At 36.2% G+C, this 16,890-nt stretch overlaps 1 protein-coding gene across 7 annotated transcripts in view; it reads left to right on the top strand.

Moving 5' to 3' along the window:
* The window catches only part of Wdr62 (WD repeat domain 62), a 227,182-nt gene that overhangs the window by 7,249 nt on the left and 203,043 nt on the right, over positions 1-16,890 (top strand). The window lies entirely within an intron of this gene.

The following is a 16,890-nucleotide window of genomic DNA, read 5'->3' as shown; positions in this document are numbered from 1 at the left end:
AGATCATTAAATCGCGGCGATTTAATTCCGGAAAGGGAAGGGTTTTTAATGTTCTTCCCTGATAAAAAGTTTTAAATTTTATCAACTTTCTATGATTAGTTTCTGAGTTATAGACACTTGAAAGTTGCATTCAAGATCATCCGTATTATACGTTTGTCTACATGAGTTTGCATTTAATATAGTGTATAACAGTTAATATAGTTTTTCATATACATTTTTTTACATACCTCACGATTTCAGAGATATTTACTCGTAATCAAATATATGGAATTTTTGTCGAGGAGTTACTTTAACCCCTAAATATGCTTCGAAACTGGTAAAAATAATACGTGTCTGTTATTTTTTGCTATAACTCTACAACATCCAAAGCTCATCAAAATCGGTGAGGGATAGTTCCAAACGTTCCCTTGTAAGTCTAGAAAAATGGGATGCATTTTCATTCAATTAATTCTATATTGCATTTCTTCTATGAAGGTTTTCGGCTTTTACTCGTGCTTTCACTATATTAATAAGTGCAAACTCATGTAGACAAACGTACGGACGGTCTGAAATGCGACTTTTAAATGCCTATAACTGAAAAACTAATCATAAAAAGTTGATAAAATTTGAAACTTTTAATCAGACATACAAGTACTACAACATATTAAAAATTCAAAAAAGTGATTTAAAAAATGTTTTTTTTCTTTTTATATAAATCGTCTTTTTTGAAAATGTAATCTGTGAATCTTTATTCACAGAATACATTTATTTATATGTTTTATGAACAGATGAATTTCAAAGGAGCAAAAGTTGATGAAACCAAAGAAAATGAACAATAACACAAAACAAAAGGTATTTAACGCAAAAAACTACTAGAGCTTAAAACATCAACGAAAGCATTTAATCAATATTATGATAGAATAATTATGGATGTTATACTTAATTTTTTTTAAAGATAATTTTTAAACATTTAAATTTTACAGTCGACGCGACGGTCACACAGAATCCAGCACTATAATATATCGAATTACATTTTAAATTATAATCGAATAGTCGGAAGTTTTTTGTGAGTGATTAAGGTGGTTCATGCAGTACTTGCAAGTCAAATAGGCAATTATTCTTATTAGTGATAAATAAGTGTGATTTTTGTCCGTAAAAATCAGCATATAATTAGATTTATTATTTATGACATCTTTAATGTTATACGACCTCTACGTAATTAAAATATTGGGGCCAAAGTCACATCTTTTACTAGAGTTGTGAGCCGTGTGAATATATGTACAACAGCAGCGCGGCAACGTTATGATAAATAGAATATGCATGTTAAAATTATTTGGACATGTTATAACCTCATTGTATTAAAACTTGTATTTATTCAGTATTGCAGATCTTGATCAAACTTAATTTTAAATTCTTTTTAGAAATGGACGAATATTTTTGTTTCATTCTTTGCTTTATTCAGCGTCCAGAACATGGTAAACGTTGAAGGTTTTGGGATATGCGTTATACTCATCAGCTGACACATGCGTTGCCAAGCTGCCGCTCGAGTCCAGCTGTCAGTTCCGTGTTGTCGATTTAGTCAATCGAAAATTACGTTTTATTATTATATAGTACGGTCAATGAACTCGGGCTTCGTTCAGTATCTTGCAAAATGTTTATTGCATCGTTTCGTCAGTTTTTGGTTCGTTTATCTATTTTTGAAGTATTGTAATTTTTGCAGCATAAGCGCTTTAGCCTCGTTTTTTGCAAGAGGGGCTACCCCCCCGCGTTAAATTGGCAAAGTTTACGGACATATATCTCCGGAACCAAACGGTTAAAAAATCCGAAATTTTACAGACACACTCTAGGAACGTTAATCTTTCATTTCATATCACATTTTTCGGGCTAACTACATTTGACCTAAATGCATGAACCACCTTAATAACGGTTTAATGTTACGGTGCATTTTGCCACGGAATGTACGCGAGATCGTAAGAAAGTAGTTTCAGATTTGTATTCATCTTACGTTCTATTGTTGCCAAGATCTTTTATCAGATGAAGCTGCGAATAGTATTACACGAGTTGAAAACGAAGACACTTAGTGATACACGAACATTTCTTTTTTCTTTCTTTCGTCAGTGCGTCGAAGCTTCAAGTAACATACGATAAGTATATATGTATATTTACATCTATCTTGCCTTTTTGTATATTCAGCTGTATATTTCTTCCTCTCTTCTATCGAATTGTGAACCTCATCATGTGTATGATATGGCATGGGTACCTACTTAATAAGAATAGAAAAATGAGCAACATTTTAGACGATTGTGTCAGTCACTTTCTTCATTGTTATCAATATTTTCTTTACATATACGAGGGTCGATGCGAGTGTATATATATATATATATATATATATATATATACACTCGCATCGACCCTCGCCCTATATATATATATATATATATATATAATGCCACCTAATTTTTTTTCTCAGAAAATGTTATTCCTGGAACTTTGGTGTTTACATGAGTTTAATCTTACATCTTTATGGTGCACATTTATTATTTTTCCACATAATCACCATCTCTTTCTATACACTTTTATCATCAGTGAATAAAACGCTGTATACCCGTACGGTAAAAGTCTTTGCTTTTATTCTTGAGGGCTCGATCAATGCTTTTCTTTAACTCATTGTCACTCATCTAAAATTTAACCTGGCAAAACCTGAATGAGATTTTTCTTGACAACGCACAGCCCCACACTAGTTTGCTGATGAGAAAGGCAATTGCCAAACTACAATGAATTGTTCCTTTTCATCCTTCTCATAATCCGAATCTGGCCCCCCTGATTATCACTTCTTCGGCCTATTGAAAGATACATTTCGTGGACACCATTTTTCAGGTGACGATGAGCTAAAGAAAAGTTGATCGAGCCGTCGAAAATAAAAACAAAGACTTTTACCGCACGGATATTTAGCGTCTTATTCATAAATAGTAAAAGTGTATAGAAAGAGATGGTGATTATGTGGAAAAATAGCACCATAAAAATGTAAGATTAAACTCATGTAAACACCCAAAGTTTCAAGAATAAAATTTTCTAAGAAAAAAATTAAGAATCATTATATATATACTTTCGTATATATATACTTTCGCCACGGGCCCGCGATCCCGACAAACAGCCGCGATAATCTTCCCGGCACCCACGACGGCGGGAGCCGGTAGCTAAATACGACGCGTAATCAGGCCGATTCACACGGCAATCTATTCTATATACACGTTTACTTGCGCCGGGTCGCGACCGAGATCGAGCCCACAATTACTTGGTAGCACCGGAGTGGAAGTCTTACAAGTCTGGCTGCTCGCTGCTGCTCGGCGGTGTCGAAGCGCTCGTCCAGGGGTGTTCGCGACGTTGTAGACGATTTCCGCCATTTTCCCGCGGCCCGTTTGATTTGGCTGCTGGTTGTGCGCGGGCCCCTCGCAGTTTCCCGCCCGGCTGGCCAGGCCGTGGCGGCGCCGCTCGGCCCTCGGGGCGCCGTCGGCGGGTGAAGTGATGCGGGTCGTCCACCCGCGCTGCAGTCGCGGTAGTGCACCCGTGTTTATGCTGCGGCGGGGCCGTGTTACGCTGTGCGAGACATTTCTGGCGCTTCCTCAGCGGCAGGTCCCGGTAGCCCGCCCGTTGGTCCGACCACTCCGCCGTACGTCCTCCGAGCGCCCGTTCTTCCCTCGTCGCGACTATCGTCGTTACATTCGGTCAGCGATCCCATGCTCCGGCACCACCTGTCATCCCTACGAAACTTAGCATAAAAAGGTTAGTTAACGCGAGTAGCCCTTCCTCGACTCGAGTCGAGGCGCCATCCCTGACCTTTCCCTCGGCCGAGCTACCGTCTGGGCGGAGGACGTGACAAATGTCACGTCACACGCTAAACAAAAAATTATACAGGTTTTATAGGGCTAATCGCTTTGGTTTTTGAGATATACAGTGTTAAAGTTGGTAAAACTTTAGATTAAGGGCGACCTCACCGATTTCAATGACCTTGATGTATATTGTCGATATGAAACGAGGTGCCACATGGGTTTACAACTTTCCACGCGTGGAAAGCCCACGCATGTACTTTAAAGGCACACTGTGTATCTTATTGTTAGTGGAGCTCCCCGCAGGGGGGCGGAACCTACTGCCCCCACGGATACACTTTCCACGCGAAACGAGGTGCCACATGGGTTTATAACTTTCCACGCGTGAGTCCTTCTCCCGTCCTGCTATATTTTTCAAATTTTTTTTGTTAATAACTTTTTAATAAGCAACGAGCGACGATTAAGTTATAAGAAAAAGTTACTCAGAATTATGTCCTTGACAACATATATCAAGGTTATTGAATTCAGTGAGGTTGCCCTTAATCTAAAGTTTTACCAACTTTAACACTGTATAGCTCTAAACCAGAGCGGTTAGCTCTATAAGACCTATATATTTTTTTGTTCAGTGTTAAAAGTACTACCAGAAACGATCGTCAAATTAAGGCGCCAAAGTTATTGGTATCTTGCCAGGCAATTGATATAAAGAAAATTTATGTAGTTATTTTCATAAAGAATATGTCAGAGTGTATTTATTTATTTTTCACTGTACAGTGTGGTTCATATAACTTCCTTACAGCTTGATACCTTGGAAATTATTTCATCGATTTTAAAGGTTTAAGTCTTAAATTGTATATGAATCTGAAAAGCTGAAAAGCTTTAAACTGGAATGAAGGTCGGTCAGCCAAACTATATAATAATAAATTTTTCTTGTAAAAAAATTTTTCTTGGTGCTGCTTTTTTACTCCTGCCGCGTACTTTCCTAAATTATGTTTATTGCTTTTTTATTTAATCAAAAATTTTGTGTTTTATTAAATTCAATCAAAATTTTAGTATTTTATTAAATTTCAAGGTCTAGCAGCGCCAAGTTTTTTTACAAGAAAAATTTATTTAATTTATTTTAATTAAATATTTTTATTTTATACTGTTATATCTTAAATTTTTTGTAATTAAAATGATTTTTTGTAATATTATAATTTTATTAAAAAGAATTAAAGCTTGGGTTGGAATGAGAAGACCCTTGAATGAGAATACAAAGATATATATATGTACCACTTGAGTTTTCTTTTTTAAAAGTAGTTGTGTAACAATTATTTTTCACAGCAATATATATATATATATATATATATATATATATATATATATTATATATTCTCTTTGCAATTTTGGCGCAATTTAAAGGTTTTACATCTTTTTTTGAAATGCATATCACTTGGGTTGAGTTAGGTAACGCAATTTTGTGAATTATTTTGTTAGGGAGAAATAACGCTACTACCATGTAGGATTTTTGGATTTACAACATACATTGCGCGTGTACTTGGCGCCTTTTTTTACCTTTTTTTGAAATAGATAATTTTGTACTGATTATTAGTACTTCAAACATGAAAAAAATCACATACTTGCTGTAATAATTTTTTAATAGTAATCTGTACATTTAAATGGATCGACGCGTACAATTATGGGAACATTTAACTTACTCTGATAAAAAATATCTCCGTTGCGGAAAAATCTTTTTTTCTTTAGCATTAGCATAATTTTTTTACTTAGCATAAAAATTAAAAATTGCATAATTTTACACCGTTTCTAAAATTACCGCCAATATCAGTTTCCCCTAAAATATATTATGAAGAAGTTGTACGGTCGGATTTGCAAATCCATTATACTTTAAAAAATTAACGCAATGCGCAATGAAAGTTGAAGTTTATTCTTTAATTTTACAAGGTCCACTTTAAATTAGCGCCGTTTGTAGTAAAAGATGTAGCAAAATCTTCGCAGAGAAACGAGCTTTGAAGCATTTGAAAGTTGAGGGTTTAGGTTTTAAAACATGTTTTCAAACATCACTCTGCGATCATTTTTTACAATGGTATGCAACTTTGAATGTGGTGCTTTTTAACGCTGATTTCAAGTGTCCTGTATTTTTCGCGGTTAAGTGTATGTTAAGGTCAAGGTCGCAGGAGGTTGCTCCCCTAAACTAAATTACCGAAAATATTTCTAACGGCTGCATAAAAATGTTTAAAAATTATGAACTATTTTTATAGGCTAAATATCTTTATTCCGTTTGATACAAAACAATATTTATCAACGCTACGACCTTAGATCTCAGTGATAGAGTCTCAAGAAATGCTCGGACGCTCTATTTAGTCTTGCATGAGTGAAAATACCAGTGAGACAGGTGATCACTTGCCTAAAATATCCGAGTTTCACTCCATAAATTAAATGAGAGCGCTAGTTTCTAGAGTCTCCTCGGTAAACCTTGGTACTTTTAATAGTTACACGCATGTAAAAAATATATGTACATGCCATCCTGACGCACATACAGCCATTGATAAAGGTATTAGGCACCCTTGTTTCTTTTTAATATCTTGGAACTCAGTGAGTATAAGATTTCTGTTTAGGTGTTGTTTTTATTCTATTGATCTTGTGAATGGTTCAAACAATTGAACTTGGTTCATTTTTTTGCTACTTGCACTTGAGAGTCCTTAGAAGTACCACATAAGATCTAAACCCGTTTTGATTCACTCAACTCATTTGTTTTAGGTATATTTTGAGATTTGAGGACAATCCGTAGACAGTAGACAGACAAAAAAGTCTAGCAATTACTTGTGAAATGGAAATAATTGTGCTCGTATTAATCGAAATCGAAATACGAAATAAACATTTTTCTGAGTAATATTGCTATTGCCCTAAGAAAGCTAATGAACTTTGTACCTCAATTGTTTGAACTATTCACAAAATCAATAGATTGAAAACAACACGTAAAAGAAAAGTTCATTTGTTCCAAGATATTCAGAAGAAACAAGGGTGTCTAATAATTTTATCAATAGCTATATATTGTAATTTATCATTTACTTAGCGAATATTGAGACAGAAATAAGATTATTGACTAAATGTTTTGAAAAATTAAATTCTTTCAAATTTTACTTTTGTCTAAAACAATGTAATAATTTACATTGTCGAATGTGCTCGCGAGATGCATATTTAAACGGACGTCGATCATTGGACCGGATGTTAATATTTGACCTTCTCAAAACGCGCTACACATTAATGTCATCATTGAGAAATTAATAATTGCAATTACTTGACCTAGTGAACCGAATAAGTGTTTCGCGCGTATTCTGCTTCTCAAACAAATAGAATACGTTCGTGATGGATCATTTGGTAAATGGGCCGCTATGAATTAATGATTGACATTGATGCCATTGTGACGAAAGACAATGACATCAAAAATCCTTCAATTTTGTAGAACATGTCATAAACATTTACGATTTAACACGTCAACTTGTTTTTACATATTTCAAGAAGAACATTTTTAATGTCATACGATACTGTCTTGAATGCGAAGTCATTGCTTTTCAGACAAAAGAGTCAAGTTCTAAATTTTTGGTAGAAAGTTAGGCTATTCTAAATATATAGTCGATGACAAGTCGAGTCATTGCATATTATATTAATATATGAAATGTATCAACGCTAACCTCTGTGAAATTAGCACCCCATCTTTAAAAAAATCATTTTTTTCTTTAAGTTCTGAATGCACCCCGAAGAGTTCTAGAGTTCCTTGTCAATTTTAGAAATAGTTCCGGCGAATAAAGCTAAAAAAACCGTTGATTAATTTTGGGGGTGCTATTCACAAAATGAAATCCCTAAATCAGCGATAACAATAAAAGTATTAAAAATATTTAATTTTGCTATTAGGATTTCTTTTAAAACTCTTGAGGTGCTACCCAGAACTCTCAACAGAACTCCCAGAACTTAAAAAAAAATTTTTTTTATTTTACTCAAAAACGGAATATATCGAAAACTTTTTATATATCTTCGGGGTGCATTCAGAACTTAAAGAAAAAAATGATTTTTTTTTAAATGGGGTGCTAACTTTACAGAGGTTCAACGCTACGGTAAACTGTTACAAACTTCGCAGTTACGTTTGTTTTGTGTTTTAGTAGCTTATCTTGACAACGAGAGTTTATATTAAGAAATACATAGATTATCAAAGATGATTGTGATAATTAGAATAGCATATTCGTCATTGTTTAGTATTTCTGAATTTCTCGGGAACGTTAAAGGATTAAAAGCATATAATTAGCACTAAATTATAGTATAAGTGTTTTTATTATTATTATTTTCTTTTTAATGGACGTTTTAACTTTCTTGAAAGTTAGCATAAAAATAATTTTTTGCTAAACGGCTAGAGCAATAAAATCAGGATTAGAGCAATAAATTAGCACGTAAAGAGCACTAAATCCTCTGTACGTTTTATGTTATTGTGTTCATGTTGGCATGTTAACTTAATAGTATTTCGGATTTCGAATTCTTCGAATATATATTTTACACGATTGCCTCGACTTTTTTAAATTTATAAAAACGTTTGTTAGCCAGCCTAGATTTTATGATGGCTGACAATTGAATCAGATAAAGAAAGTCGGGATAAGACGGGCGGCAGAATAAAATGATTCATTTGCTAGATCTCGTTAGTATAATATATGCTTTCGTCTAAATATGAAACTAACTTTCTCTTTAACGTTTTTCAACTGTCCAAGACCTGTACTTATAGTCATATTTCAGCTAAGCACTTATAGCAAACACTAATCTTTTTTTTGAGATGTAAAACTGTTTAATAAATAAATCTTTGGAATCGATTTGATATTTGTGTAATTGTAATTCAAATGAGGAACAGATAAAGTTTGTCTTAAGATGTAGTCTTGAATGTTCTTTTTCGTGATTCGATGGTCGAGTCTTGAAAAAAGATCTCATTATATTCTCACAATCAGTATATGTATTGAATTGTATCAGTTCAGTCTTAAGTTGGAAAAAATTGCATATCACTTAAGTGTGATCAGTAAGTGGCTTGAGAAGTTTACACTTAAATTAATAAATATATCTTGTAATAAAGGTTATCAATAGTTTTACACAAATTAGTTATAAGAAATTGTATTCATTAATTGTAACGTATTATTTAATATTATATGTAATATATATCTAATAAGTAGAATATAACATTATAACAGTAAAAAATGTTTAATTGTATAATACCATAATATATATAATTTATATTATAAAATCTTTCCTTAAAAAATGTAAAATATTTCTTTCTCTGTGTTAACACGTTGTCTCATTGTTATAGTTCATTTTTTATGTGTCACTGATATTATATATCATTGATGTTAAGATAGTTTGATTTTGAAAAAGTTAATTTTAAACATGCGTATATAACTCTGTTTTAATTAATATTTTATATCTCTAGGTTTTTTTACATGAATAATCGTTCCGCTTGTTAGCTGAATATAATATTCATTGATTTCTAATTCAAATATAACCAATTAAAATGTATTAACAATTTTTAAATGGTTCCGTGGATTAAAATTTAGAGTGAAGAATAGGGTAAGAAAAGCCGTAATAGGATGTTTGTGTTGAATTATTATTTTTAATAGACAATTATTCCAATCATATTAAACTGCGCGCCGACAAATCGTCAGACTTGAAACACAATTTTGATTAGAGTAGTAAAATCTTCTCCCACCTCTTCTAACTAAATCGTTACGATTTAATTTATGATGCTAACCATCTAAATACTGTAAAGAAATTATTGCGAAACATATTACCTCAGCCAGGATTCGAACCTGGAACTTTCCTTATTCCGGAGATCCGAGTTTGGTCCCAGGCGGATATTATCTATCCTGCGAAAATTTTTCTCGGAGATTTGCGGCAGGGGTCTGGTAGAAGGCGTTAGTGGCTTCGCCTTCCACTTTTCTTGGTAAGAGGGGAAAGGCGGAGAAAGAGGAGATCTTGGCGCTACCGGGCCCTGGGGGTTGCCAGCCCTTTCGGTTCGTATCAGTTGGCTAAAAAAAAAGAACCCAAGCCTCGGGTGATAGCGGGGAACCCGCTGGCTCGTCCGCTCCAACTAACCCCTCAACCAGGAGGACGAAGTCGGCTACGCATGTGGGTTCCCAGGATGCAATAGGACATTCCCGACGATAGGCTCAATCGACGCGTTTTTGCACGAAACGAAAGAATCTGGCAGAAAAATGTGTCGCTCTGCCTCGCGACGCGAGATATTAATCGTTAAAGTTGACAGGAATCAGGTTATGATTCCTGTCATACCGACGACATGTAGCAACACTGAACGTGCCCTGCGGTCACATGCGCATGCTCAGTGGTCGCACGCGCATGTAAAACTGCGCCAATTTTAAATGAATCAATCGTGCAGAATAACCAATCTCGATTTAAGCAGTTAGGGCTCACGCTGGGAGTTTCTTTAGTTTAATTATGCGTGGGAAGCACACACACACACACACGGGGGGTGCGAGGGGGGCCTCCCCCGCACCCACCCCGCCGGTAGGCAGCGTCAACCTCGCTTTACAACATAAAGTACATGCTAAGTTGTAAACCGAAATTATAAAGTACATGCATGGGGGGAGGGGTGCAGGAGAGAAAAGCCTTCCTGTTCACGTGCGCTCACGTATTACCAAAGACATTACCTTTCAAAAGCTGGCATTGTATCTTTGACGTATCTTTCCACTACCAGTTCCGAGAAGAAACAGGCGGGAGAAAACCACACGTTTACCAAGAAACAAGAGGAAAGCAAGGCGCAGAGAATACGGAGCAACCCAGAGTCTCTGGACCAGAGATCGTCTCCGGTGTATTAGTGGAGTGCCGGACCAGATGGGTGCCATATCACAACCCTCAAGGGAGTTGATGGAACCGTATTGGACTGCGGTGATGAGGACACAGGCTGATATGGCCCCACAAGCAGAGACAGCGCTTGTGATGGAAAGATTATGGGTGCCAATTACGGAATCAGACTTAAAGATCGCGCAGATTGCCAGATCCTTAGCCGCGGGGCCGGACGAAGTCTCGGCACGTCTTTTCAGAGCGATTCTAGCTCAGGTGTTTTTGAGAATATATAATATTCTGATGTGGTGCAGAAGACTGCCGCAGGACCTTCTGCGCTCCAGGACAATTTTCCTACCTAAGAAGAAGGAGTTTGCGCCTAAAACAAACAAGCCGAGAGACTTCCGACCCATCACCATTCCGCCTGTATTGGTCAGAGGTCTGCACAAGATCTTGACCAAAAGAATGGAGATCCTTCTGGACAGATCCCAAACAGAAAGTATTTAGGTCTACAGATGGGTGCACAGACAACACTTTTCTATTGGACACCCTGCTAAGGCTGCATAGAGGAGATTGTTGATTGCTATCTGGCTTCTCTGGATGTCAGTAAGGCGTTCGATTCGGTCACAGCGATCGTGGCCACCCTAACAACTCTAAGGGTTTCCGCCCTGATGGTGGAATACCTTTTCTCCCTCTTCTCTCCGTCCTCCTCTCTCATCGTTTTTTCTCCCTCCTCACTACCCTTCCTTTTCATATTTTTCCGTCTCCCTCTCTTCTACTCTTTTTCTCCTCTGTTCCTTTTTTTCTTTTCCTCTATCTTTTTGCTCCTTTCTCACATTTTCTCTTCCATCTATCAGGACTTCTTTTTCCTCATCTCAACTCCACCACTTCCCTTCTATCCAAATCTTTCCGTACTTTACCCAACCTCTCCTCCTATTCCTTCTTTCCTTCTCAGTTATCCTCTCCAGGCTCTATTGCATTTTTCTTTCCTTCAGGGTCATGTCATCCTCTATTCTTTCCAGCTTCCCTTTTAACACATTTTTCTGCATTATCTCTCTTTTTCTTACTCTATCTTTTAACCTAACTAAAACCATCTTCTTCTCTTTTCCCGTCTTTCTTTCTATCTTTTTTACCTCCTATATTCCTCCCTCCACCCCTATCTCTAGCTATAGCTTCTCTACCGCTTTCTTTAGTTTTCCCTCTTCCACCTCCACCCCTTTCACTACTACATTGTTTCTCCTTCTGTTTCTCTCTTCTAACTCTCTCCATCTTTCTAGCTTTTTTACCTTTGCTTCCATTGCTTTATCTTTTTTTACTTTTTCCCACTGTCCTTCCTCTTCCACTTTTCCCTGCTCTTCATTTCTTCTCTCTCTCTCTCTCTCTATTCTCCAGCCTTCCTCTCAACTCTCCTATCTCCTTCTTTAATTCCTCTCTTTCCTTCTGCCATTTCACCTCTCTCTTCTTCACATCCGCCCTCATCTTCTTAATCTCATCTCTTATCATTTCTCTCTCTTTCTTTCTTTCTACCTTTTGCTCTTTCTGTTCTTTCCTTAATTCCCGTATTTCCTCCATCATTTTACTCATTATTCTTACTATTTGTTCTTTCCCTTCTGGCGATCTCACCATTTTTCTACTCCTTTTAAACGCCTCTTCTTCCTCTTCCCCCTTCTTCTCTTTTTCTTGTAAAATAATCATCTATACTCCCCTCACTATATAAACTCGCACTTTTCTTTCTCCCTGTGTTAGCCACCTTACTTATTCTACCTGTCATCTTTTTGTTCTCCTTCTCTGCTTTATCCTTCCTTTTACTTTCCTTATTTATCCCCTCTACTCTCCTTTCTATCCTCCGTTTTTCTCTTGCCTTCTTTATTCTATCGTCTCCTTCTCTTCCTATCTCGCTTCAAATCTACCGCTGCCCTATTTCTTCCCTTTTTCTCTCCGAGATGTCACTACCTGTTTTCTCAGCTTTTCTTACTCTTCGCCCGCAATGTCGCCACCTCTCAACTGCCTGCCATTTCATTTTCTCTCTAAGGTGTCTTTAACATCTTTCTGAACACACACCGTTACTACCTAATATCTCCTCTTCTACCTTTTTTTGCTTCTCGCCTTCACTTCCACCGCCTTCGCCACCTCTCCCTTCTCTCCACCACTACTCTTCTCTCTGCTACTACTCCTAATCTTACTCTACGCCTTATTTTTCGCTCTCTATTGCGCTCGCTAACTACCCGCTTTTACTCCTACACCGGAAGTCATGTATATGTATTATATTAATACATATACACGGAAATTAATAATGAGCTGCCTAAGATCTAAGCTTAGACCGAAAATGGCTTGTATCTTATTCGAAAATTATTTATATTTATTTTATTAATTTTGTGTTATGTGGGGGGCTTTGCCCCCACACCCCCCACCAGGAGCTTTGCCTCTGGACCCTGCATTACTTTATTTTTCTCTTTCTATTTAACGATACGCGCGTATAAACTGTACGAATAGAACACCAAACGCACACATTCTACGTTTAAAAGTCGAACATTTCCATAAAGGTGTTGTGAAAAATATTCTGTGCACCTCGGGTCGAAAGCTTTTTCCCCTTTTGCACAATATACTATTGTACCAATCTCTAGGGAAAATTAACTTGAAGAGGAAGAAGAAATGATCCAGTTTCTGAAAACGATTAGCCTGAACAGCCGATTAAGGAATTCAGAATTAGTAAAGTCAAAAAAATCATATTGACTGAATTAGATCACAAGAAAAGCCCTGGATACGATATAATAACTAGCAAAATTTTTAAAGAACTGTTTGACAGGATTTAAATCCTGACCTAATTATACAATGCGATCATAAGAACCAGCTTTGTTCCTCCCCAATGGAAAGTAGCACAAATAATAATAATAATTCCGAAACTAGGGAAGAACCCTGAAGAAGTTACGTTATATCGTCCTATCAGCCTATTGCCAATCGCATCTAAAGTCCTCGAGAAACTAATTCTTAATAACACCAATCATTGAAAAGGAAACCTGATATCGAACCACCAGTTCGGATTTTGGCATAAACATTCAACGATTGAACAGGTTCATTGTTGACAAAATCCACCAAAGTTTAGGGGATAAAAAATACTGCTCTGCAGCTTTTCTTGATATAACTCAGGCATTTGACAAGGTCTGGCACATTGGATTGCTCTACAAGATAAAAAAATATCTGCCTATTAACTTCTTTACAATCTTGAAATCGTATCTTGAGAACCGGCATTTTTTAGTAAAATATCAAGATGCCACAACAAATCTACGAGAGATAAAGGCAGGAGTACCGCAGGGAAGCGTGCTTGGATCACTTCTCTATCTATTATTCACCAAGGATCTACCAACTACATATCTAGCAACTACAGCCACATTTGCAGACGACACTGCCGTCCTTGCTTCTAGCCCAAACTCAAAGAGGGCATTGCAATTCCTACAGGAGAATTTAAATACTATGAAAAACTGGCTTTAAAAAATGGCGTATTAAAGTCAATGAATCGAAAAGAGTTCACATAACGTTCAGAATTAGAAAAAAAACATGTCCACCCCCAGTAACTCTAAATAATCGACTAATACCACAATCTAACGAGGTCAAATATTTTGGAATGTATCTAGACAGATGCCTGACTTGGCGCAAACATATCCTAACAAAAAGAAAACAACTTGGGCTAAAACTCAATAAAATCAAAACTATCGCTTGACAATAAACTCCTGCTTTACAAGTCCATACTAAAACCAATCTGGGCCTACGGGATTCAGCTATGGGGAACAGCTGCAAAGTCAAACATTGACATTCTCCAACGATTTCAATTTAAAATATTGCGCATAATCACCAGAAGCTCCGTGGTTCATGACGAACATGGCTATTCATAGAGAACTGCATGTGCTCAGTGTTAACGAAGAAATCTCAAAACACAGCATCAGTTACCGTCACAGGCTAACTGACCACTCGAACACTTGTCAAGCACTTAATAAATAAACCAAGAAGAGCTCGTAGACTCAAAAGAAGAATACCAAACGACTTTTATAAGAATTAGTCAATTTTAACTACCTAACTTTCACGTGTATACGCAAAGAACTCTAAATAAGGATGTGATACCTTGCAGGTTAACATTAGGTTAGAAAGCTTTACTAAATGTCAAAAGGGCGGGCGCAGCCATGTAAACTTTCCATGTTTACATGACTTTAGTGGACTCGAACCTGGTTTCTCAGATTACGAGTCTGGCACTCTACCACTAAACCACACTGCCGCCCTGGTCTGGAACTTGAGATACTGTATTTCATCTGCCTTTAAATTGGAGCTCTGCAGAAAGATCAAGGTTAAGTAACAGTAACTAGGTTCGACGGATATTTGTAATTTATTTGAGATAAAAAGACTGAATTTATCTCACACATGTTTAGAAATGGACCAGCAGGTTTGTTGATATGACAGCGAAACAATTTGCTCTTTCTCCCTGCACAGAAGAAAATTATTGAAAAGCATAAAACTTGGTAGGAGCTTAACCTCGAACGAGCAACAAGTCTTTCAATATTCGAGACTGTCACGTTTGATGCATTTCATTGTTTTATTTCTTACATAAAAATTGATGTAATGTCGATACAGATATCGAACTGCAACGAAGAATAAATACTTACTTTAGTAGACAGCACTGATTACGCTGGTTAAAGTAGAGGCACCATGGGCTAGATAGTGGCGGCGTTACAGTCCTAGTACAGTCGTCGTAGTAGATTAATATCGTACGGGTATACGCACAAGATGCAGCAGCAAAGTGTGGGTAAAGTTCGCGTCTCTCTAGTAATCTAGGACTCTATCTGAAACTTGTGAGTTATAATACCGACATACACGTCATACACAATACACATCTCTGCATGTAATGTTTTTTTACACCGATGATATCTCTACTTATATCATGGGAGGACTTATTGAACTCACAAACGTCGAATTATGGTGTATTTTTCTTTTGATTCCCTTGACTTAAATTAATATGTAGGAAAATTTGTAATGGTTTCAGACAGTTAATTATATTTTAAATTTATAGCAAAAAGTCCGACCTTTTGCCATTGTTTTTAGAGACATTTACCAATTCTTATTTTTTATTTTTTATTGTTTGCATATTTATTATATTTAGTTTGATGTCTTATTATGTTTTAATTATGGATATTTAACACATTACCGATTCCAATAATAGATTTATACTTTTTATTGCTGAAGAAGACTTACAAGTTAGTAAAAAGACAATATTAAGTGCATTAAGAAATTAAAAAATGTTTTCAAAATATTATGGTGAGTATGTTTAGGGAACCCACCTTCAATGACCTTGACTTTTAACATATATGGTCACGTTAATTCTCCTGAGTAACCTTCAAAAGGTTTTAGTCGATGTCTATTAAGCTGACAGCCATGTTAGCACAATCGAATAAAAAATTTTGCACTTGGCTTCCTCATAGAGGAGAGGAAATGATGTCTTAAGATGCTAATACTGCCCTCTGATTGACTGATGACGCCTTAAGACTATACTTAAGACGATCTTGGATATAAGACCCGACTATGAATACCGGCTTTAAAGAATTAAAAAAAGATAATTCAACACCAACCTACCTTTAATGATACTCTGCGATTTTTCGACGTTTTCGAACATAAGCAACACATTGGCATCGAAAACTCAAAAAACAATTTTTACTTCGGTCTTTTCTACCCCTATTTCATATATAATTCTTTTAAATTTGGTTGATTAGACTTATTGTTAGCTTTATATGCGATCAAAATTATGGACCTTTGATCGAGTATAAAGCTGGGTCTAATCAACCAAATTTTAAAAAATTATATATAAAATAGGGGTAAAAAAAAGACTGAAAAATATAATAAAATTAGAAATAGATCGATATCTCTAAATTTGCAACTGAGCACGGACATTTCTAAAAAAAATCAAAAAAAACCTCTTTACCGATCATCGCCAAATTCAATACCAACCTTCCTTGAATGATACTCTATTGATTAAAAAAAAATTCAGCCCGATATCTAAAAAATTACGGAAGTTAGAGCACATACGGACAACAATACATACACATACATACATACATACACACAGACATTTTTTTTTAATGCGATATTTTGACGTTTTAAAACACTGAACATATTAGCATCAAAAACTAAAAAAACAATCTTTTATATCGCACGTGCGTGGAAAGTGGCCTATTCCGCGCGCGCCATCTGTGCGACAAATAGCCAATTTCCCACGCGAGAA

This window comes from Temnothorax americanus, unplaced genomic scaffold (assembly GCF_048541705.1).
Source record: "Temnothorax americanus isolate GAGA-0224 unplaced genomic scaffold, ASM4854170v1 Scaffold8, whole genome shotgun sequence".
NCBI lineage: Eukaryota > Metazoa > Arthropoda > Insecta > Hymenoptera > Formicidae > Temnothorax > Temnothorax americanus.
Note: the sequence above shows the minus strand (reverse complement) of the source record. Positions and strands in the feature narration are given on the sequence as shown.